At 40.4% G+C, this 23,286-nt stretch overlaps 1 protein-coding gene across 4 annotated transcripts in view; it reads left to right on the forward strand.

Moving 5' to 3' along the window:
• The window catches only part of CHRM2 (cholinergic receptor muscarinic 2), a 139,076-nt gene that overhangs the window by 35,158 nt on the left and 80,632 nt on the right, over positions 1-23,286 (forward strand). The window contains exons 4-5 of one of the 4 annotated variants that reach the window (XR_006282658.1): positions 4,207-4,287; positions 6,220-7,520. The exons of 2 other annotated variants lie outside the window; for them this stretch is intronic. The gene's annotated coding sequence lies outside the window, so the exon portion shown is untranslated. Of the gene's footprint in view, positions 1-4,206; positions 4,725-6,219; positions 7,521-23,286 lie in introns of those variants that run through there. One more of the 4 variants, XR_006282657.1, reaches the window with a different exon arrangement.

A 23,286-nucleotide genomic window follows, 5' to 3' on the forward strand; every position in this document is an offset into this window, starting at 1 on the left:
AACTGCCCCAGTCGATAAAGTCTCAGAGCTCCCCTGTAGAAGAATATCACCCTAGTACCATCTAAAAATATTGCTCCAGACAGAAGAAATCTAGATCTGAAGTCGGTCCTTTGATTGTTTTTTACAGTACCTATTGCATAGCTATATGCAATTATTATCATGCAATTATGTGATAAGCAATTATTAGACATTCTGATGTCCTTAGCCAATCATTCCAGTGCTAATCAGTTCATTTCATCCTTGGCTTTTTCTCGGATTTCTTTCCTGAGGCGAGCTGTATGGCTTATAAGGTGATTATAACAATAAGGGGGAAATTTCTTTTGTTTTCAGTTTTGGTTTTAAGTGTTTGACTGAGCAGGATATTTTGCAACATGGAATTTGCATGGTGACATTATTGGGTAATGCCAGCATCAGCCCTGAAAGGAGTAATTCCATCATTTTCTCTGTCCCTTTTAAGGCTTTAGATTAATGTTGGCCCTTACCTTGCCCTTCAGGCAAGTTCTGGCCCTTCTAGAAAACATTTCATTCTTTGACAGACTGCAAAAACGATGTGATTCAACACAGTGAAAAGCCTTCCAGTTAGAGCACCCAACAGCGAGTACTCGTTAGCTCAATAGTAGAAAGGGTGTTGAGATGTACAATAGGTTTTGGCTGGTCACAGAAATCTTACATCAAAAGTACCCATCGGGGGGAAATCCTGGCACAAATTGAAGTCATGGGAGATTTGCCTTTGACTTTGTGAGGCCAGGATTTCACCCCACAAGCTTGCGGACGCCAAGTATTTGACAATAGCTTTCTTCAGACTAAAAAAGGATGAACCACTGCAGGAAATCAGATTCCTTTTCCCCTTAAAAGACTAAGCAGGCTGCATAGCCAAAAGGATTTGACTGTCTTAGGGTGAAATCCTGGCCTCACTAAAGTCAGTGAAAGTCTTGCCACAGAGTTCAGTGAAGCCAGGATTTCACCCCGGTGTTCCAGATTTAAAAATGCTCATCTCTCCTCCGTCTTATCCTTTGATTTACTACCTTTAACAAACATGAAATTCCTCCGACTTGGCAGAACCTACTTTTACAAATAACTTTCATGCTAAGTTCCACTGCTGTCAGTGCTGTGAAAATTAAATTACACTTTCAACACAACTCCCATCTTGCACGTGTGGAAATCCCTCCTATAACTAGGAAAAACTAAAATTGAATTCTTCAGACGAGTACCATAGGGAAATGCATGGTTTTCTTCAGAGCTTCTGGGAAACACCACTACCCACCCACGCTCCCATACACTTCAATTGAAGCAGATGGTGCTCAACTTTTGAAGATCAGGCCTATTAGGCACACGTGCACACACACACACAAATCAGACATCAGGAATGTTTAATACAAGTGCTGGGCTGGTAGTGATAACGGTCTTGCATTTACATGTAACCTTTCATCTACATGCAATCATAAAATACAGTAATAATTGATTGTACAATCTTGTGCTTTACCCAGCACTGAAATACAGCTACTTCTGGAGTGAAACATGTCAGAAAGCACAACAACACTGCATATCAGCTGAGGGCAGGAATGAAGAATACTGTATCTAATTGTAACTGCAGGAGAAATCTAGGACTGAAGAATGGAATTACCCAACTTGTAGAATAGTAGCAGCATATCTGATCTCCCAAGGCCATCATGTTCCCCTCCTAGAAAAGAGGTCCTTTGAGTCATCGTATTTCTTCACAGTATCATTCGTGGGCTATGGAGGCAGCTTTCTCTGGCCCTTACTAGTTGAAGTGAGAGATACCATAACAGTGGTTTTTAAGGGAACCAGAAGGGAAGAAAAGAGAAGATACTTTGATAAAAGTAATTTTTTTCACACAATTAGCCTGTGGAACTCATTGCCACAAAATATCATTGAGGCTAAAAACTCTGCAGGATTCCAAAAAGGATTGGACATTTATATAAACAATGAAAACATGCAGTTATTTTTTTTGCAGTTATAACAGTAAATATTAACTCCCTCCCCCAAGTTAAATAAACCAAACAAACTCACTTCAAGGGTTTTGCAAGGGATATGAATTCTTCTAGTTCAGGGGATAATCCAACCTCTGTCTGTTGGGCAGGGGGGGTGGAGGAACTTTTCTTAGGGGCAAACTATCCCATGACTCCCTGCAGAGAGTTTTTGACCCCTCCTCTGAAATAGCTGGTGGTGCCCAGTGTTGGAGGCAGGGGGTGTATGTCTCATCCTGTGCAATGGGGAAGCCTGGAGAAATCCACCTCCACCCCCCCCAAGATGTTTAATATTAGTTGAAAGAAAGTTAAATTCAGAGCTTTCCATCTATATCCCATCTCTGAAGAAGTGATCGTTCTAGGCTTTCATTGGGGAGTCTATCTCTTTGTGCTGTCGTCACCAGTCAGAAAATTCTGAACAAACTTTTTCTGATGCTGCATTTGAGGCTAATCTACTATAGTGGTGACAAGACTATAAGTGAAAGTAACTGAATGCAACATAAATGACCGTTTTTCAGTGATACGGTATCTTACTGCCAATCTCACTACAGCATATTTGAAGCATTTGTTTACAGTTCCTCAGGGGCTGGGGAGGAGGCAGAAGAGACACTTGAAAAAGGGGCGAGGGCAGGGAGAACATACATTAAGATTAAAATTCATCGTCCACCTGAACTACTACTTTATGGATGCAGCTACCAGTTTCTTCCAGGCTTTCTGATGCTGACTGCTCTAGTAAAACTTTCACAGGCCAGATTGATGCCAGTTGAAAATGAAATCAAAACCAATAAATCTACACTATCTGTTATCTGATAAATTAATCAAGGGACTGCTGACACTTAGTAGAAAACTTTCAAAAACATGCAGCTTAGTAGCAATTTAGATCTATCAGGTACTGTGTCTATTTTTCTTCCTTATTCTTCCCCTGTTCCTGATTCTGCCACACTTTCTCAGCACAGTACCCTTCTCCCCTAATACAGTGGCTCTCTACCTTTCCAGTCCCCTTTCAGGACTCTGATTTGTCTTGTGTACCCCCAAGTTTTGCCTCACTTTAAAAACTACTTGCTTACAAAATCAGACATAAAAATACAAAAGGGTCACAGCCCACTATTAGTGACAAATTTTTCTTTCTCATTTTTATCAAAAAATAAATCAATTGGAATATACATATTGTACTTACATTTCAGCATATAGTATATAGAGCAGTATAAACAAGTCAAATGAAATTTTAATTTGTACTGACTTTGCTAGTGCTTTTTATGTAGCCTGTTGTAAAACTAGGCAAATGTCTAGATGAGTTGATGTACCCCCTGGAAGACATCTGCATATCCCCAGGGATATGCGTACCACTGGTTGAGAACCATTGTCCTAATAGTCCTGTACATTTTAGTGGGGTTACTGCAGGATTAAGATATTACTCAGCTGCAACCTTGTGTATTTCCAAAGGGCTACTCAAGTATTAACATGCTACTCGGTAATAGTCCTATGTATTTAAATAGGGCTACTCTAGGAGTAATATGCTAGCCACTAGTAGTTCCCTATACTTCAAATGGCTTATTCAGGGAGTAAATTGCTACTCACAGCAGTCGCACATATTTCATAGGGCTTTCCAAGGAATAAGATACTACTCAGTAAGGATGACAGGATTCAGCCTAGTCCATGTGGTCCAGATTCTCAAAGGTATTTGGGCTCCTAACTTTCATTGATATCAGTGGAAGTTAGGAGCCTAAGTATCTTTGTGGGTCAGTGTGTTTGCTTTAAACTACCATGAGCCTGTGCATGAAAGCCAGGTTCTTTGTTGCTTAGGAGTTCATTTGATCCTGCTGTTTATATTCATTAGTTGCCTCTTCTCTGCCATCATAATCATCTCCACTGCAACAAATGATAAGGTCATAAACTGGGCAGTTGTAAGTTCAGGTTGAGGAATAAGCAGCAGGAGCAGCTGAATGTTTAGCACATATATGCCTCTCCCCCCTCTGATCCCACAAATCTCCACAACTACACTAACCTTTAGCATTTTGTTTTTGGGCAACTACCCACAACAATACAATGCAAGAAAAGAGAAATAGCAAAGCTGTTTAATTTAGAAATGAGAATTTTCTCCAGATAGTCTATTTGGAAGAACTTTGTGAGGTGTCTCCAGGAGAGAATACTCTAAAATGCAGAAACAGTTATTTATTGGCATGGATTAGCCAGCTCACCTTAATTTTTATATTTTCAGCTTCTGGAAATGATCTTGTCATGATCATCTCTGAACAAATCTCTGCAATGCAAAATGAGTATAACGGAGAGTAACTAACTGGTAGGCTCACACCTCTCCACGGGTGGAGAGTGTAGGTACACCTCTGCACTGACCTGGAAAAAGACAGTGCTTGAGTGGGACTTGGACTATATGTCCACACATGAACATAAGGGGGAGCGGGTACCTCCTTATGTTTCTATGTGAGCTATCTGGGAGTCAACTGGTGGTGTGAGTTCACTACAGCTGGACAGGAATCTTCTGACAAAACTTTTTCTCACTGGAAGTCAATATGTTGCAACCCAAACTACCTATAAGAGAGAGAGAGAGTTGCTTTAGCTGAGTCGTACAATACAAAACATTTGATTTTTTCCCCCACAATTGTCAAAGTTGTTTCAGCATTTTTGAAACAGTTTCTAGTTTCAATTCAAAATGACTTTGTTTCAACATTTTTATTTAACTTATACAAAGGAAGGTGAAAATTGGAATGAAACATTTTGATAAATTTCAGAGTAGCAGCCGTGTTAGTCTGTATTCGCAAAAAGAAAAGGAGTACTTGTGGCACCTTAGAGACTAACAAATTTATTAGAGCATAAGCTTTCGTGAGCTACAGCTCACTTCATCGGATGCATCCGATGAAGTGAGCTGTAGCTCACGAAAGCTTATGCTCTAATAAATTTGTTAGTCTCTAAGGTGCCACAAGTACTCCTTTTCATTTTGATAAATGTGACCCAAAATTTATTGTTAGTTGGTCATGTTAGATGCTCACCTTCTTGCAAAAAAATAACCCCCCCTACACCATATAGAGCAGCTTACAACACAAAAAGGGAGAAGAGCCAGGGATCCCATGAAGTCCACTAGGAGCCTCATTATTACAAGTCCAAGGGGATGGGGGGCAGTAGAAGCCTAAAACAGACAGGTAGGTACTACTTCTAGTCATACATATGCATTAAGTTGTGGAATGATGTAGGAAAAAACATGGCAGAAAACAAGTAGTAAAAGAGACAAAAGAATGTGTGTAGAATGGAACCAATGGCAAAGAAACTGGCAAGTAATGGACTATTCTACATGCTGGGGGTGAAGAGGAGTTCTCCCACTTCTTGGAGGTAGCGCATAAGTTCATGGTTCGACACCATGGATCTCCAGGTGGGTCAAGATTATAGAGATACACCAACCTGGAGGACTCCATGCTGTTGAGCTGTTCACAACCAGCGGAAACCAATGACTCCTTCTCAGCTACCTGGTCATTTTCTCTGTCCCCCCCTGAAGCTCTTCTGATTAAGTCATTTCCATCCAAGTTGGTGGGTGTCATCCAGCTGTGAAATCAAAAACCCACCTCTGCAGACAAGAAGCAGCAAATCATACACAACCTGAGGATACCTATGATATTAGTATAAGGAGAAAATCATGTTATTAGCAGAAGAAGATCTGAGCACTGTGGAATTTCTTATACTTCCTCTGAATCATGTGGCTCTGGCCATTATCAGAGAGAGACTCTAGATAGGCCAGTGGCCTGATCTGATATGACAGTTCTTATGTTCCTATGAGGATAATGATGATAGCAAGAATAAGGTAATGCCCTTTGCAGTGTTATTGAAATATGAGATGGATGTGTCCTTCCAGGAATTAAACCAAACCTGGTCTACAAATAGGGTCATACCTTGTGCATGAAAACAAACATTTATATAAACTAGATTCATACTGATTCCTGAGCAATTCACCTGGGCCTAACATCTCTACGTGAGCAAAGACATTGTGTACTACATATGGCTGGAAGGTAAGAATAACTGTGGGGATGAAAACACTTGCTTAGTCCAGCAAGCCATGGGGCTGCAGTCTGCAGACTCATCAGTTTGTTGTGCCTGTTAGCACCTAGGCCCTCCAGGGAGGGTGAAGCAGGATCAGAGAGTATTGGTTTGAAGAATTGCCAATGGCAGAAGTGAGTTCATTGCTTAAAAGATGTGTGTCCATTTACATTTCTGTTCTCCCTTACAGGAGGATTTCTATTTTGGGGGATGGGGAGGGAGGAAGAGAAAATGGGAAGGGAAATAAACAAGAGCAAGAATCAAATGAAACAAGACATCCTTGGGCATGCTGCATCGAACCGTCATTTAAATATGGCTGGGCTGCCACTGACAAGCAATTTAAAGTGATGGATTTTTCACAGACTTCTGACTTTTTTAAAAAGGCTTTTCTACCTTCTCTTTTCTTTGGGGGAGAGAGAGAAATCTTTGTGTGTGGGGGCGGGGGAATGATTCCCAAGACAAACAAGGTATCTGTATTATACTGTATTGATTGTGAGTGGCCCTGCAATTACATAGAATTACAAGCTCTCTTGCTCTCCACTTTGCTTGGGATGTTTTATGTGCTTTGAATTTGTAAAGAGCCTATAGCTCAATGGCCGTTTATTTTATTCTTTCTCCCGGGCCCTTAAAACGGCTTGTAATGACTGGGGAGAGGAGTGGGTTGATGATCACAGAGAGTGGAGTCAGTGCATTACTCACTTTCGAGTGTGCCATTAGCATACTGCTGAGCTGACACAAGAGTAAGGAGAGCCCTCTCCAAAGCACTCTTCGGTAGCTGCACACACCAGACAGAGAGCGAGAATGTGCACAGGGTGGTGTTTCTTGCCAATGACCATACGTGACAAAGGACATTTTTGGATTCCAAAGTGGCTAAAAGTCACCGAGACATTCAAAAGGCTTATTCCACTCATGCTAATCAGGAACTGGCATTTCCAGCATATATTCTACACTACAAATATTGAAAAGGGCTTTGCAATGCAATGAGTTGGATGCTGCAGTGCAGTGGCTGCGAGGGCTGAGGCCGGAGGGTGGAGGTAGTTGTGTTTTTTTTTTTGCAGTGCTCCATTTTTATTTCACAGTTGGTAAACAGTATTTCTTAATACTCATGCTTACGTATCAAATGTAGTTTACTTTTGTACAATAGTTAGCCATTTTGTTAGGACTGGCAGAGCACTCAGTTGCTGGGCATTTTCAAGAACAGTGATCACACGGCATAGGCTAATCACACTGCTTCACTGAAAGGGAGAACATTGGCCAGGACTCTAGGGTTGTCTTTGGAGGAGGGTTGTTTGTTTCCTCCCCCCCTCCAAAAATGGATTCTTACTCCCTCAGGCTGCTTTGAAAAATCTCAGTTCTCCTGTAACTTGTTTTTCTTATTTTTAGGTTTTATTTTTAGATTGCATTCAACATTGTATTACAATCCAACAAGACAGTAGATTAGTCAGTATGTTGTATCTGTAGATTTAACTACAGCTGCTCTGTCTTGTTGCAGAGGGCTTTTTTTTTAAATTAAAATTAAAAAATACATTTTGAACCAACAAAAGGCTATTTTCATTGTTTATGGAATTTTACAGCATATGGATATTTGTTAGCAGGCTGAGTCATCCCAGCTGGTGCATTTAGCTTGTGCAATGTTCAGCACATGCTGCAACCAGCTAATGAAGTTGCTCATTTCAACCTGCCAATTTAATAAGGGCTGTAAATTCATCCTTTTGGTATTGGGTAGGGCTGGGCAATCCGTTTAACAAACCGCACTGAAAGTGGTCCATATAAAGGGTCAGAGTTTGGCCCAGCTTAACGCAGAGAGTTAGACACCCTTCTGCTCCTTCATGTTAGTGCTCCCCCACTTTCACAGAATGGGAATGGGGGCATTGTGAAAATGTCAACGTGTCTCACCCCTTTGGAGGTGGGCAGGCAGGGGGCAGAGAAGATTGGAGGGAGACGTGGCTCTGCCTTTCACTATGCAGGCTAGCAGAGTGAAGGACTTCATTAAGTTACATCGCCCTGCAGAAAGGGGGTAAGGAATTGTGACTTTGAGTGCTTCTCCTGTGGTGATACAACTACCACTCTTTTCCCAGGGCACCAAGCAAAGGCTACATCTAGTCCTGAATGACTCCTTTTATACTGAGTTTAGTTTTAGCCATGTCGGTCCCAGGACATGAGAGAGACAAGGTGGGTGAGGTAATATCTTTTTTTATTTGACCAACTTCTGTTGGTGAGAGAGCTCACTCACCTTCTCTCTCTATCTCTCTTCTTTTATTTTTATAATACAATCAGCCATGTGGTCAAGTCCCAGCCCTGGTTCTGGGGATTATCCTGGCTCTGTCTTGTTAGAGATTCCCCCCACAGCATGCTGCTGTAGACCATTTCAACAGAGTGTGACGTTAACAGTGGCTAACAACGACTGAGAGGATTTAAAATGGAGGAGAGGCATGCAGTACTGCCAACTCCAAACGTTCAAAAATAAGTCAGGCCCCTGAAAAACACAAGATTGGTTTAAAAATCATGAGATTTTTTTTAAATAATGATCTTGGGGTTCTTCTTATTTACTCCCTGGTGTTTGAGCCTTGAAAGCTGAAACTTTGAAAATGTGAACTCTAATTTTATTTTAAGACTGCAGAGGAGACTGTCAGAATCACCTGATTCCAGGAGTTGGGGCTTTTAGAACAACACCCAGTATTACAAGACTTGTAATAAAATCATCAGAGTTGTCAGCGCTGGATTTGGCTTTCCTTGATCTGTAGATCCTCTCTCTGATAGGTTATTGGTTTTGTTTTTAGAAAAACATAAATAATGGGGTGTTTTTAGTGGTCTGTCCTCCATATCCTGAGCACTGAGTGTTCATATGTTCTCAAAGGAACTAGAGCTGTTGTGAAGTTGAAAATTCTGCTTGTAATTGAATATTATATTACCAGATAGGGAAGTTAATAAAGACAGACACAATAAATAATGGGACAGCTTTAGAAGGGTTTACAGAACCCATTCCTTGGCTAGATTGTTACTCTCCCTTGCCTTGAAAAGGTGCATGGAGAGAAGTAGCCTATCTTTTCTTTTGGCCCCTGCACAAAGACCAACCACAATTCTAGTTCCTGTTTCCTTCCACAAGGGCTGCTCCATGCTAGTGCCTCTATGTATACGTTACTCCAAAGAGGGACAGGTAGGAAGAGGGAGGGGTTGTGACTGACTTCCCCCTCTGCATGAGCCAGCACATCTGCCCAGTTGTGCTCAAGGTATGTGCTGTACGCCTGAAGGACTGTCCACAATGACTGTCATGCTCCTGTTTGGTTAGGGTGGAACCACACTGTTGCCCAATGCCAGGATGTAGCTAAATATGAAAGATGAGCACTTAAAATATAGATGAAGTCTATGAAGTGTCCGTGAGAAAGCAGCACTTCTTTCTCTACAGTATACATGTGTCCTTGAGAGATTTCTGCTTCATTTACTGACCAAACAAAGTTTGTCTATTATTAGCAATGCAGAATTATTACAATCTACAAGAATGTACTGCTTTCTATTCTGACCATAAGCATATATGCACCATAAGCAAAATTGTCAGCAAAGTCCTAATCACTGCATTATTATTACTGGGGGTGATGTAAAAGCCTGGAGGAACATAACTCAGGTTTAGACACCAGGCTGGACCAGTAGGTAGCGAGATCATCTTTTGGCTTTCACATTGAGCAAATATGATATAGAAATCAATGCAAGATAGCAAACTTGGAACGAAATCCCAGTTAGGTCACTTTTACAGTCACTTTTGTGGTTACCACCTCGCTCTAAGTTAGGCAACAAACTGGTATTAAACTACTTTGTTTCCAGAAGAAACTTACCCGTATCTCATTTCTGCTCATTTTGAGTTCTGCCCTGCATACATAATGGAGGGGGGAGAAAAAACACCTTTGGGCTAAATCTTCACTAATCACAGAGGACTGAGGATTTGTGTCTAAAAATTGTCCAAACAGTCCCATGTACTTCAGCAACAATTGCTAATGCCAAAAGAAAATAATCATAATAAATACTGACATATTTCCAGCAAAAAGGTGTGATGGTGTCTCCCACTTGTGGCTGAAACCTTCACAGCTGGAATCCTGTTCATAGTAGCTCACTCCAATTAAGCAGCAGGTGTGGGAAGGTAATGTCTGAAGAGCATCTTGGCCATATCTTGTACCTCCCCCCTCTCAAAACACAGTGGATGTTTTATTTTAACTTGAAAGTGTTGCCTCCCCATAATACTCAATATAATTTTTATGATGAAATATGAAGCAAGAGGGGGCTTCACAGTGACTCAGTGACAGAGATCTATTAATGTATTGCCACTGGACAGACAGCTGTTGCTAATGACCCAACTGAGCTGCCAACAGCCCAGGCTGGGAAGTCCATCATGATGTTGCACCTGACCATTCCAAGGGTGGGATAAAGCTGATGACACCCTCCTCATTGTGTTGCCCTTGCTCTCAGCCTTCCTGTAAAACTTCAGAAGCCCACAGAGCATGCCAGTTTACTAGCCCTCTGTGTGCCCAGATCATTGCTCTGCAGCCTGGAGCACTGTGATGTGAGGGAATGGCAGCAAGTTGGTGAAAAGAGGCATGAATCTGCTTTCATGCCTCTTTCTTAGGCTGTCATTTCTAATGAATTTTCTCTACAAGCCGCACCAGGGCTCCTGGCTCCAGAAAGTGATGGATTTTGATATGAGTGGAGAAGAAAGTGATCCAGGCTTTCCCAAAGGTGCGCCTAGTTCCTGCAGTATACAGAGGTGTGCTTATTGACTGACAAGATGTATGAAGCTGCCCTGTTGGGCTTTGTATAAAGGGAGCTCTGTGTGAGTATGTATGATTGTCATGGGGAGAGATGCTCTGTTGGATGTGAGTACCTGCAGGTGGTGGCCTATTTGGTGACTGGATGATTGATTGGTGTGGCAGGGGAGGAGGCACTTGATTGGCATGTTAGTAAGAGGCAGAGGTGCTATCTTTACTGCATTGATGTGGGGAAGGTGTTCTGTTAGCATATAGCCACGGAGAGGGGTTGCTCTCTTGGTGTACAGGATGCATGTGTCAGCATGTACTCTTGGTAGATGGGGTTGGAAGTGGTTACTCTGCTGAGGCTCCATCTTGCCCCACCAAAGCCAATAAAAGTTTTGCTGCTAATGGGAGCTTTTTCATACCCTTGGTGAGCAGTGTGTGTCTGTGTAGACAGCACCTTGTTAAAATATTGGCAAACATTGCAAACAATCTCTCCTATTGAAAGAGAGAATGGCATGATAAGATCTGAGGTCTGGAACCTGTAATGCATGCTAGGTCCTAGAATGGCATTTGCTAAAGCACTTAGTGGCATCAGATGGAACAAAATTGTTTCTCTGGGTTACTTTTTAGCAGACAAAGACATTCTGTAGACTACCAGTTCACTTCTTTCCTATTTATGTGCACAGCAGTGGAACCCAAAGGGGCCAATCAGAGCTCCATCATGCTGGGTGCTGTACAAACATACAGGGAGTCTCAGTGCCAGCCCCAAAGAACTTAATTCAGTTGACTTTAAATCTCCAGAAAAAAAATGATTTCCAGAAATAAGCATGTACCTTATGTTACACTCCTAGGGCCAGCCCATAATAATCTCAACCACCCCCATAACTTAATGAGCCCATTAACTGTGAGTGCCTTATCTGTGGGCTAGAGCTCTTGGTAGACTTTTTTGTTTCTAATCACTTATGCTTGCTCCAGGAGATACGGTTAAAGGACCAGCTTCCTCCAACATAATGTAATTTGATTTTTACATACTAACAGCTACATTTATATACAAATAATAACTTCCCTTGAACCAAACAATGTTTTCTAACAGTAGAAAACATCTTCCTTCATTAAAGAAGGTCTCATGAACATTTTATTTTGGCAGCATATTTGATTTTCAGTATATTCACCCATGGACAGGACTCCTGAGAATGGGGTTCTGATTTACAACTTTTTCCTGATGATCACAGGCAAGAACTTTGCTCCCCTTGAAAGCCATGGATTTAATAGAGTGCAATGTAAATGGGCCAACTGGCTTTACAGTTGTACTTCTATTTATCCTTAATTACTCCTAAATCACGTGAAACTTGCCTCAGATGCAAATACCCCAAACGGTGTTTTAGTTATGTGATGTTTAGATTTGCTACAGTTTAAAATATTATAGAAATTTTACATATCGTGAACATGCTTTCTCTTGAGAGCTCTAGCATAGTCGAGTTTTCCACGTTAACAAACCAGATAGATTTAAATCTACAGTGTAGTTAGACCTTCCTGTTAGAGAGAGAGATATCTATCTATCTATCTATATATATCTGCAAAGGTTACAGTTAGCAGTGGAAATTCAAAGTAGTAATTAATAGCAGGGGAAAAGCTAAAACTTTTTGGGCGGGGGGAAGAGGGGAGAGAGAGAGAGTGTGTGTGTGTGTGTGTGTGTTTTCTCTCTCTGTATCTATACACCAAATTACCACACAGCTTTTCCCCTGCTATTAATGACTATTTTGAAGTTCTAATGTTAACTGTAACCTTTGCAAAATAAACATATATATGAATTTTATGCCCATTTGAATATAATTTTAGAAGCTCTGCAACTAAAGTATTGAACCTTAATGAGAAAACTACTGAAGGATTTTGCTTTTCTTTGAGGATACCCCTTTGTAATATCTTTACAAATGTTTGGACTTGGATTCTATAATGCCATACAATTATTTCTTTTTAATCTTTGATTTGCTTAATTTTTCATATGTCACCATGTAGTCATGATAAAAATGTTAAGTATAACCCAGTAAAACCCAAGAAAATTGTGTATGCAATGACGCATTTGTATTTTATCCTAATAAGGACATTTTCAAGCTTTGGTTTTTAGTTCAATGTGACCTGGTTTCAAAAACTTCAATAGAAAAAGTTTAATACATAGATGCCTGTGTTTTTATTTTTAGGTAGTACCTAATGATAGATGACATTAAGAGTGAGAGTACATTATGCCAAAATACATTATGCCTTTAAAAGACGTAGGACCAGATTCTTGGCCGTTATAAATTGGTGTAGCTCCTTTGAAGACAATGGAACAGTGCTAATTCAGACTAGTGGAGAAGCTTCCCCATAATATTTCCTGGGCACTAGGGGTGGAGGAAGCACTGTGCAGAGTGGCTCTTTCTACATCTATAAAAGTGATTTACCAGTCACTTTTAAAAAAGTTTAACATCTATGCTAACATGCATTGACATGGGGCCACAGCTCTCCCATGCCCAACACAGAAACACCTAGTCTAGTCTTATAGCACGCCTATCACCATGGTATCAGAGTGCCTTAGTGCTACTAAGGACTTCACATACCACTAGCAGGTTACTCCTTCTGGGCCCTCTCCAGCACTAGGAAGCAGGTTATACATGCTCTCGGCACAGGTGTACTAGAGTGCTACCTTTAGTGTGCGCCCATGGAAACACGATGTGTTTTAGCCCCATACGTACTATGGAATAGTATTGCTGTTTTATGCACTGATATCCTTTTGATGTATCAAGACTTTGTGTTAATTTGCTAGCCATACTTAAGAAAGCTAGATAAATACAATGAAATGGATTATGGAATTATAGAGATCAGAGATAGAAAAAGACTTATTAGGCCACCTAGTATTACACTGTTCTTCTACCCCCTCATTGTTCACCATAATATGTTTCTTAGTCCTTCTCCAGCTTGACTTTAAATGTCTATGATCATTGTGTCTCCACCTCTTCCCTTAGAGAAGGCAACTTCACTGTGATTTCCTGATATTCAATTTCGTTTTTCCTTTTTCTTAATTGCATCCCATTCTCCCTTCTGGTTATACCACCTTGTGCCATGCTGTAAAGTTCCTTTCTTCCAGGATGTTGACATGAATCAAATGTTATATCCTTCCATCCCTTCCCTTTTGTCATTGTCATATCTAGCTCTTTTTATCCTCTTCTTTGAACCTTCTGTAATTTGTCTACATCTTTCTGGTAATGAGGTGCCCAGAACTGAATTCAGTAATCCATGTGCATACTCTGCAGAATTGTTATAGAGTGACTAGTACCTCTCTCCACCAAGACACAGTGCTTCTCACTATGCAGTCCAAAATCATATTGCTCTTTTACATAGCTATATAGCACTGCAAAAGCACATGTAATTAATGTCTACTATAACCCCAAGTATGTTTCCACATTATTTTTTCCTCCCTCCTATTGAATATTTGTTTCTGACTATTCTCCCAAACCTGCTAATTGAAATATTTTATTTTCTGTTCATGTTTCAAACCTTTCTAAGGACCTGATTCATGAAAGCATCTCTTCTCAAGAAAGCTCTTAAGTACATGCTTAACCATAGGCATATGCCTATGATCCATTGAAATCAATAGGGATTTAAGTAGATACTTAAAGTTAAGCATTTGCTTAAATGCTCCCCTGAATAGGGATGACTTAAATACATACTTAAGTGCTTTCCTGAATCAGTGTCCATGTCCATATGTATTATTTCTCCATCTTCTTGGTTGGTTGTATTAATTCCAAATTTAGTATAATTTGTAAATTTCATTTATATGCTGAATGTTTTTTCCAGGCCTTTAATGAATATGTTGTATAAAACCAAACCTTCACAGCTCCCAGTGACACATTACTAGATGTCTCCCTCCAGATCTGGTAGATTGCAGTTTTCAATCCATGGCTTTTTTCAATCCATGCGACAGACAATGCTCATATCCAAGCATTAATTGTGAGAGTACCATTTCTTCAAACATCATATTAAATGCTTGAATAATACATATCTTAATTACGGAAAATCATTTGATAGTGTCTCATGGTATGTTACTTGCAAAGTTAATTACAGTAGGTGTGGATATGGCACATGGTATGAATATGAAATGAATAAAATCTATCTTTTATTCATTTATTCTTTACAGCCCATGAATTTTGGAATGAGCCTCTTCTGTTTGTTATACATCTGATGATATGTTTCATAAAATTAGGTATGTTCATCTAAGACTCTTGGCTGAACTCCAGTTCAGGAATTTATAGTTAAAGCAGCACAGCCACCTAGTTTCGGCAATGTCTTACACAGAATCCAAACAGATAAAAATTCAGCGCACCACAAAATGTGCAAAAATATCAAAATGTTTCCAATTGTGTGGTGCTTTTGCAATGTGTTCTAATATCGTCTCATTTCATTTTGAACAACCCTAAGCTATCTCTGAACCAAAGCTATGATGGTGATAAGCCAGTGCTCTCGGTCTGATTACAGTTGTCACCTTTAAAACCTTGATTTTCATAGCCAAGTACAACAACACAATGTTGCTATAATGGTGCATCAGTGTGACGATGGTGTAATATGTTTCAACAGTGTCATGTCACAATGAATGTCCTCATGTCTCATATCAGAGATAGAAAAACAATCTATTAGTAAGTCCTTCAAGGGCAGGATACTGTCTCCTGATAAAGTAAATATCTGATATTAAAATGATTTAGAAATTTTATTAAAGCTAAGGTTAACATTATATAATACACAGTTTGAGGAAAGAGTGTCCGTACATCTGGGTATAGTGCTTAGATTATCCACAAATACAAAGTTTGGTTTAAAAATCATAATCTGAAATAACCCAAATGTAGGTGAATAAATTTAACCATATAGTTTAGATATTAGCATCCAAATATTTGGGTACATCACTCATGAAAAGTTATTCAGAGAGTTGGTTGTAGAAAGCAAATATAGGAATGAATATAGATTGTACCAATCCATCAGGGAAGCATGTCTGTTACTTTTCCAACTTTGCTTCTCAACTTGATCTTAGTCAAAAGGCTGAGAAGTGCTCCTAGACCTCATGCACTGAGTCATCTTTACACTCAGTAAGCAAGCTTTTTATGGTATTATCTCTATGTGCATAGCTCCTGGATTTTTGTGCATGCCGTTCAAGATACAGAATCTACGGTGATTTGGTGAAAACAGAGGCAGATGACAGCCCTGTGTTATTCACTTGGGCCCCTGCAACAGCAATTTTTCCCCTTTCTTTTTAACTAACAAAAAATTAAGGCAAAGAAAAAAAATCATTAGATCCTCTCCAACAGATTCAAACAGGCCAACCCTTTCTTCCTGCACATGAAAAGAACAAAGAACTGCACTCATCCCAGACTGCTTCCGCTATTGTGTAACTAGAAAGTGGACTGGTTTCAGAGTAGCAGCCGTGTCAGTCTGTATTCGCAAAAAGAAAAGGAGGATTTGTGGCACCTTAGAGACTAACAAATTTATTTGAGCATAAGCTTTCGTGAGCTACAGCTCACTTCATCGGATACATTCAGTGGATTCAAAAGCCTTAAATACTGGGTAACTTGCGATCTACAATCACTGACAAGTTCTCCAGGGAAAAACCTTACTGTCTCTGAAAAGGCAGGAAAATATCTCCTTTTCCTTTCTAGTGCTTTCCCTTCCTTTCTCTCCTTCTTTTCTTGCGTCTCATCCTTCTATTTCTCTCTTCCTGTTACTATGTTGCATATGTTGCCAGGTTGTTTTAGCTCTCATATGCCATTGCTGTGGCTTCAGACTCTTGACAGGCAGCAGTACAAGTAGGGTGGTACCCTTCAGTACTCAGTAGTGGCAAGATATTTTTAGCGAGTACAGGGTACCGGAAAGACTTGAGGCTAGCCCCCCCACCTCCGGAGGGAGGGTGGGACTGCGCTCTACTCCTTAAAGGATCAGCACATGGCTAGAGGGGGCATTCATTCTTTAAATGACTTTAACAGCACAATACATATGCTTTGTTTAAGTTTGTTAGCATATGTGTTGTGCTGTTACATTGGTCAGGAGTCCTCAAGAGGGGAGGGGTGGGGGATGGAAGGTGTTTAAACAGTGTTTTTGATTCTGTTTCTCCCCATTGGTCTGGAGTATCCATGACATCCATACTGCCTCACATCATGTCCAAATCATTAGAGGAATGCGTCTGCTTGCACTGACCAGAGGATGTTTGGATTCTGATGTCAGCCCAGTTCTGCAGCCTGACAGGAATTAGGTGTTGTCCACAGTGTACCTAGAATTCTTCTTTGCAGGCAATCTAGTCTAACATGAATTTTGTTAACTGGAACTGGAGCAGCAAAACAAAGAAAACAAATGCCTCATTTTCCAGCTTTGTGGATGAGAGAACTATAAGTGAAGATTGTAATGCTGGACATTGACGGCCTTAAACCAGCTGCTCGGGAATCTGTCAAGAACTTTGCTAAGAAGAGGAACATATTTTCAGCAATGGCGCTAAGACTTATCACACATCTGCCCACCTTTATTCGAATGATGCTCCTTCTGATCTGACAGCTCAGGCATTGTCAGTTTCATCCAGAACAATTTACAAACTTGGAACCTAATCCTGTAAATCCTTAATCATTTGATCAATCCCACTGAAGACAATGGGACTCTTTGCATGACTATGGACCACTTTTGTGGACTGGTAAGAGTTTCAGGAGTCTGTTCCTATAAAGGAAGTTGAATCCCCCATTGAAATCCAATGTTTGGGTACAATACCATAAATCAGTTTAGGGTACAGTTCTAATTTTTAATAGGTCATACATATGCTGAAATGGCTCCTCACTCAACTCCCATATTCCATAAAAACAGACTGAATACTACATATTTGGGGGGAAAGTGAATAGTTAAGCATATTTGTTTGTATATACAAAGGGGAGTGTCCGAGGGGATGGGGAGAGCATGGGGGCTGGGAGTTGGGTGGGGAGGAGTCACATGGAGGGTAATGTGGGGAGATCACTTGACCCCCCCTTGTGTCCCTCCCATGAGTGCAGTACCGGCAAGAAATGATTTCTACTTGCATCACTGTTGACAGGGATGGAGTGGATGCTCCCAGTGAATATACTTGAAATAGCTAATGGTGGATAATTTAAAGTTTCTCTATCTGTAACAGGGGATAACAACACTAAAATTCCACTCCTGCAAGCTGCTGCATGCAGGTGAACCCATACGCTCTTTCAAAGTAGTTGACAGGATAGGATTAGCTACCTCATTGGAACGTGATGAGGTTTAATTAGTATATTACAGTCCTCTGAAGATGTAAAGTGTTGTATGACTGCTGAATACAGTAACACCCCTAACTAGAAAGCCTTTATTAGAACCTGCCTTGTTTTTTTTTTTTGAAGGCTTTCCAAGGAGAATGCTATTGTGCTGTAAGTGGGTTTGTATTCATTAGATAGATAGCAGGACCATTGGTCCACTATAATAAGTACTGTGGTAAAGGAGTTCAAGTCCCTGAAGAATGCCTGATCAGGACATGTCATTTATCTCTGTGAAAGATGATTATATCAGACAGGCATTGTCTGTCTTCTAACACGTAAGATAATCGATTTTTTAAAAAATGTTTCCTTTTAAAATGTAAAGGTCATTCAGTGCTGGTAGAAAAGTATCAGGCTTACAGACGGGGAGAATGAGGGTCTGTGTTTGCCCCCACACTATGGACACTGAGCAGACAACATCCAGGCCATGGTTAGTAGCAGTGAAAGCTTCCCCAGATTGCAGCACTCACGTGCTTCAGATCTGAATTTGAAGACCCGCCACTCAGCACAATGGGGTAATTCAGCCTCTATACCCATTCAAGTAATCTATTGCACCTGTCACAAGGAGGCCAGCTGTTCTGGGGCTGCTTACCTACTAGACCCATGCTTCCCTGACAGCCCTGGGATGGATCATTATACTGCTCCTCTTTCATTCACTCTCTCCCTTCAGATCTCTTTGTCCAAGAGGATGCAAGTATATTCATTAGTTACGCTGAATGTCCTCCCCATCGGAACCCAGACAACCTGTCTTTCAGCACAGGCTGAAGGACAGCCTTCCTAGGAGTCCTAATCACATATGCATTTATCAGGGAAAGAGGCTTTAAACTGAATTGCCACCTAGATGAGAAACTTCTTTATGGTTTCAGAGAGGACCACTGGAAACTTACTGCAACAAGTTCAAAAGGAGACTCTAATTTTGGATGCCTGAGCATTTAGGTGATCAACAAATGGCATCTAATTGTCTCAAATTAGGCATCCCAAATCAGAGGCCCCTTTTAAACAAATTGGCCTTACTGCATGACACTGTTTGGGGGAAGGGGAGTACTCTCGAGGGGAAGGGGGATTAGAGGACAGACTTCACCTGAATGGTTGGTGTCTGTAACCTGTCTCTCCTAGGTTTTGAACTGTCTGGTAGCAAAAGTGTATTTATTATTAACACAAGCATATTGGTCAAGTTTTCAAAAATACCTAAGTAACTAAAAAGCCCAAATCCCATTAATTTTTATTTGGATTTAGGCTCTTAAGTAACTCAGGTGCGTTTGAAAATGTTGCCCATTGTTCCTAAAGGATGCTGAAGCCAAGCCTTAAACTTGAACTTTATGAATGGGTATAGAGCTGAAAATACAATATATGTATATAGTGTATGTTAAAGTTGCTTGGCCAAATTCGGTGATGACTCTTCATGGAATAGTACTCAGTTTAATAGATCACATCAGCTGTAAATAAACCCAGAACTCATTCAAAAAAGTTCCCCTTTAAAATAGTTCACTAGGGGATAAATTGAGTCTTATGCAGGTCTCTTAAACTTCTCTGGTTAACACATAAGCATTGCCAGCAATACCAGTCTCTCTGAGTCTCAAATCTTAAAGGATAAATTCTTAATTCTCTGAAGCCACATCAGTACAAAACATAGCTCATTTTGGTCAAATTCCCAACTTCGGAAGAGTTTCCGCAGTTCCCTATCCTCAGCAGACAGTCTTTTCTGCGCTCCTTCTCAAGGCTGCACTGAGGATAAATTCATTAATCGTTGTGAGGTGCTCAGATACTAGTTTAATGGAGGCCACATAAAAGCATAACTAGATATAGTCCTGGTCTGTGTTTTGCATCTTCCAATTCTCCATTTCTTCAAGTTGCTGAATCTTGCTGTCCTAGAATCCCCCGGTTTCAAAATCCTAAAATTCTAGAATCCTTCACTTCTAGAATTCTGTTTTAGACTCTTGCAATATCTCTGTTCCAAACCCTAATCACTTTAAGCCAATTCCATCAGGATGAAAATAAAGGGAAACAAAATTGATTATTCTAATCGGCTATGGAACAGTCCTCTTTCTAGTCTGCTTCTTGGGTCACACTGTTTTTTCCCCTGGCACTTGAGTCCATATTATCTTACCAGTTTGTCGATAGGCAGCATGTAGAGATTCACTAGGACTGTGAAGAAAATTGCTTCTACAGTACAATCTTTAAAACTGAAAGAGAGAGAACAAAAAAAGCAAGCCTTTTAAAGCTAATATAACCATATACAATTGCTAAACCATGGTATAATTACCATCACAAAAATTACATTTTCTCTGCACTAAAGCAAAAGTAGGGTAACATTTTTTTAAAGCACCTAAATTATTTAGGAGCCTAAGCCCCATTTACAAAGGTAACTTAGCACTTAGGAACCTAAATCCCATTAACTTTCAATGAGACTTAGGCTCCTAAGTGCATAAACCACTTTTGAAAATGGGACGTAACCTTACAAGTCACATAGATGCTTTTGAAAATTTGACCTCATATCCCTGATGCTCATGGCAAAATGAAACCCAAATCCTACTTTCAGTGGCTTACCTAATCTGCAACTTGCAATAGGAAACTGGAGTTGATGGGCCACATTCTGCCCATGGTCTGTGTTACTGAGGAGGGTGGCAATGTTGCACGGTGCAGTATCATTTAGCGTAATTGAAAGGTGTACATTTGCACCCCAACTTCCAGAACTTTCATGGTATCTTTGTTACAAACCTCCAACTTCAGTTCCAGAACCCTAAAGACAGACCTGGGTTCTGCATTTGCAGTAACAAAAGAACAACAACACATACTTTGTTGCTTCAACCTCCTTCTTTCCAGATATAGGACACTGGAACAGCAGGTGGGGTACATGAAAGAAAAAATGCTCTTTTGATTGGTTGTTTTTTTATAGACAACCCACATCTCTTCTGAATTTTAATATTGCAAAAAAGCCATATAGCTAAATGATATATTCCTATATTATTTAATAGGATTTAGTTGTACAGCAGAAAATATTAATGGCATTCCATCTTAAATTATCATAAGCTTTTTTCCTTGTACTGTAACTTTTGAAATTACCTTTCTGTCACAGACATGCCAGATCCCCATGTTTAAGAGGAGTTGTCCCTATTCTCTTCCAACAAGCTGGTGCACAGGGGCTTTTGTAAGTTCCATTAAAAATGGCAGCATTACTACAGAGTATCCCAATAGTGCTGCACTTTCACAGGTTGCTACTGACTATGTGCCTCAGAAAAACTACAGTTACATGCCTACACAATTGAGGATGAAGGGCCAGATCCATTGATTTCCCTGTTTGTAATGGGAATTTCTCAGTGGAGTTATGCCAACAGAGAATTTGGCCCCAAATCAGGCCAGAGGGACTAGGAAAAGATCCAAGTGGAAAATACCTGACTTTTTTTGCATTTACTGCAGGACTGGAAAAAGAGGAGGCTAGCAGACATTAGCAGACCTGATCTTATCATTTACCCATAGTCAGTCACATAGAGATCTAACCATTTAAAAAAATAATTTATTTCCCCAGCAAAGGTCAGTTTATATTCTTCATGTGCATCTTTCAATGGCCTTTTTTCCCCCCTTTGCATTTTATATAGTCTTGCAGCTGAGCTTGCCTGAGGCACATGAGAGGTGTGACATTGCTGGTTACTTCCATGTCATTTTGCCCTTTAAGTCCATATTGTACCTGTAAGTGACACCTCATCTGAGTCAAAAACCCAGCCTCATTCTTAATTCACAAGCAGCAACCAGGTTGTCACTCACATCACATTTACTTGCCTCCAGCTGAAGAAAAAAGTAATGTTCTCTTCTGAAAGAATCCTACAGTACCTTCGCCAAATATAAATTAGGCAATCATCTTTGGTTTCCTTAAACAAATAAGACTCCTAATATCAGGTTAGGGTATACAGAGTAAATACAGGGAAAATAAACTTAATTAGGTCTTTAATCACACAACTTTTCCTGTAAAAAGGGTCCGTGACCTGGAACATTGAGCTCCATTACGATACAGTAAAATGCATATTGACTCTTGGAGCAAGGCTGAAAGCTGCCTTCTCTCAAACCACGTGGAAGTGTTTTGTAATTCACTGGGGAGGAAATGTCTCACTGTGCCCAGAGCTTGGGTTAGCTACAGCCACATTTTCTTTGAAGTTTTTTGGAAATACGCAAAGGGGCAAAGCGATATTTGGATTGTCGCTTTGTTAAAATGCAATCTGTCCTGATACGGTTGTTTCTTTAGCAATGTGGTCTCCATTTTTACACAGACACTACTCTGTCATGTAAGAAGTGTAAAGGCCTCTTCTGCACAGGGGTGAATTTCACCCTAAAATAGGTTCATTTCATACAAAGGCCACATTCTGAAACCTGGTTACAGCCCCTTGTACCATGCAGATGACATAAAGGAGAATCATCCAGCTGTAAATCACCAGCAAAGAATTCCCATCTTAGGGCAACTCTCAGCTGGCACACCTGTGACTGGGCCAGACCGTGGGCCTCTGCCACCACCCTTGATATTGGGGACAAGTTGGAGCAAAAGTGAGTGAGGCAAAGTTATGCTATGTTGTGCCAGTTCTCTACTAGCATATGCTTCATTAAGCAGAGTTCTGCTTCAGTAGAGAATCTACACTAGGGTCTTTGACTGTCAGACATTTCTTTTTCCTCTAGTGGTAGATCAACTAGTTCCTGGATTCTTTCTTTCTTTTAATAATTCTCCTGGGTGATCATTGTGAGAGTTTTTAAGACATGGCCCTTAGGAATTGTTTTGTCAATTTGGGGCAAACAGGTCTTTTAAACTGCCCTGTCTGAATTATCATTAGCTTTTTCTTCCAAGCCTCTGTGTTATGTATGTGGCAGGTTTGGTCACAGAAATCCCCTTGGGACTGCCCCTGATGTGCTGAGACTACCTCTGAGCCCATTTTCCCTGCCAGCTTGGGACTTCAGTACCGTCTTGTTGAGCCAGACATGCTAGCCTGCTGCAAACATAGACCCAGGTCTGAATCATGTCCCCCAAAAGCTGCAGACTTAACTGAAAAACAGCTTAGAAAGTGCTCTTGTCCCAATGGGATCCAAACCACAAATAAATCAATTTTACTCTGTATAAAGTTTATATAGAGTAAACTCATAAATTGTCCACCCTCTATAACACTGATAGAGAGCTATGCACAGCTGTTTGCTCCCCCAGGTATTAGTCACTAATTCTGCGTTCAATAA

The sequence above is a fragment of the Dermochelys coriacea genome, chromosome 1 (assembly GCF_009764565.3).
Source record: "Dermochelys coriacea isolate rDerCor1 chromosome 1, rDerCor1.pri.v4, whole genome shotgun sequence".
Lineage (NCBI taxonomy): Eukaryota > Metazoa > Chordata > Testudines > Dermochelyidae > Dermochelys > Dermochelys coriacea.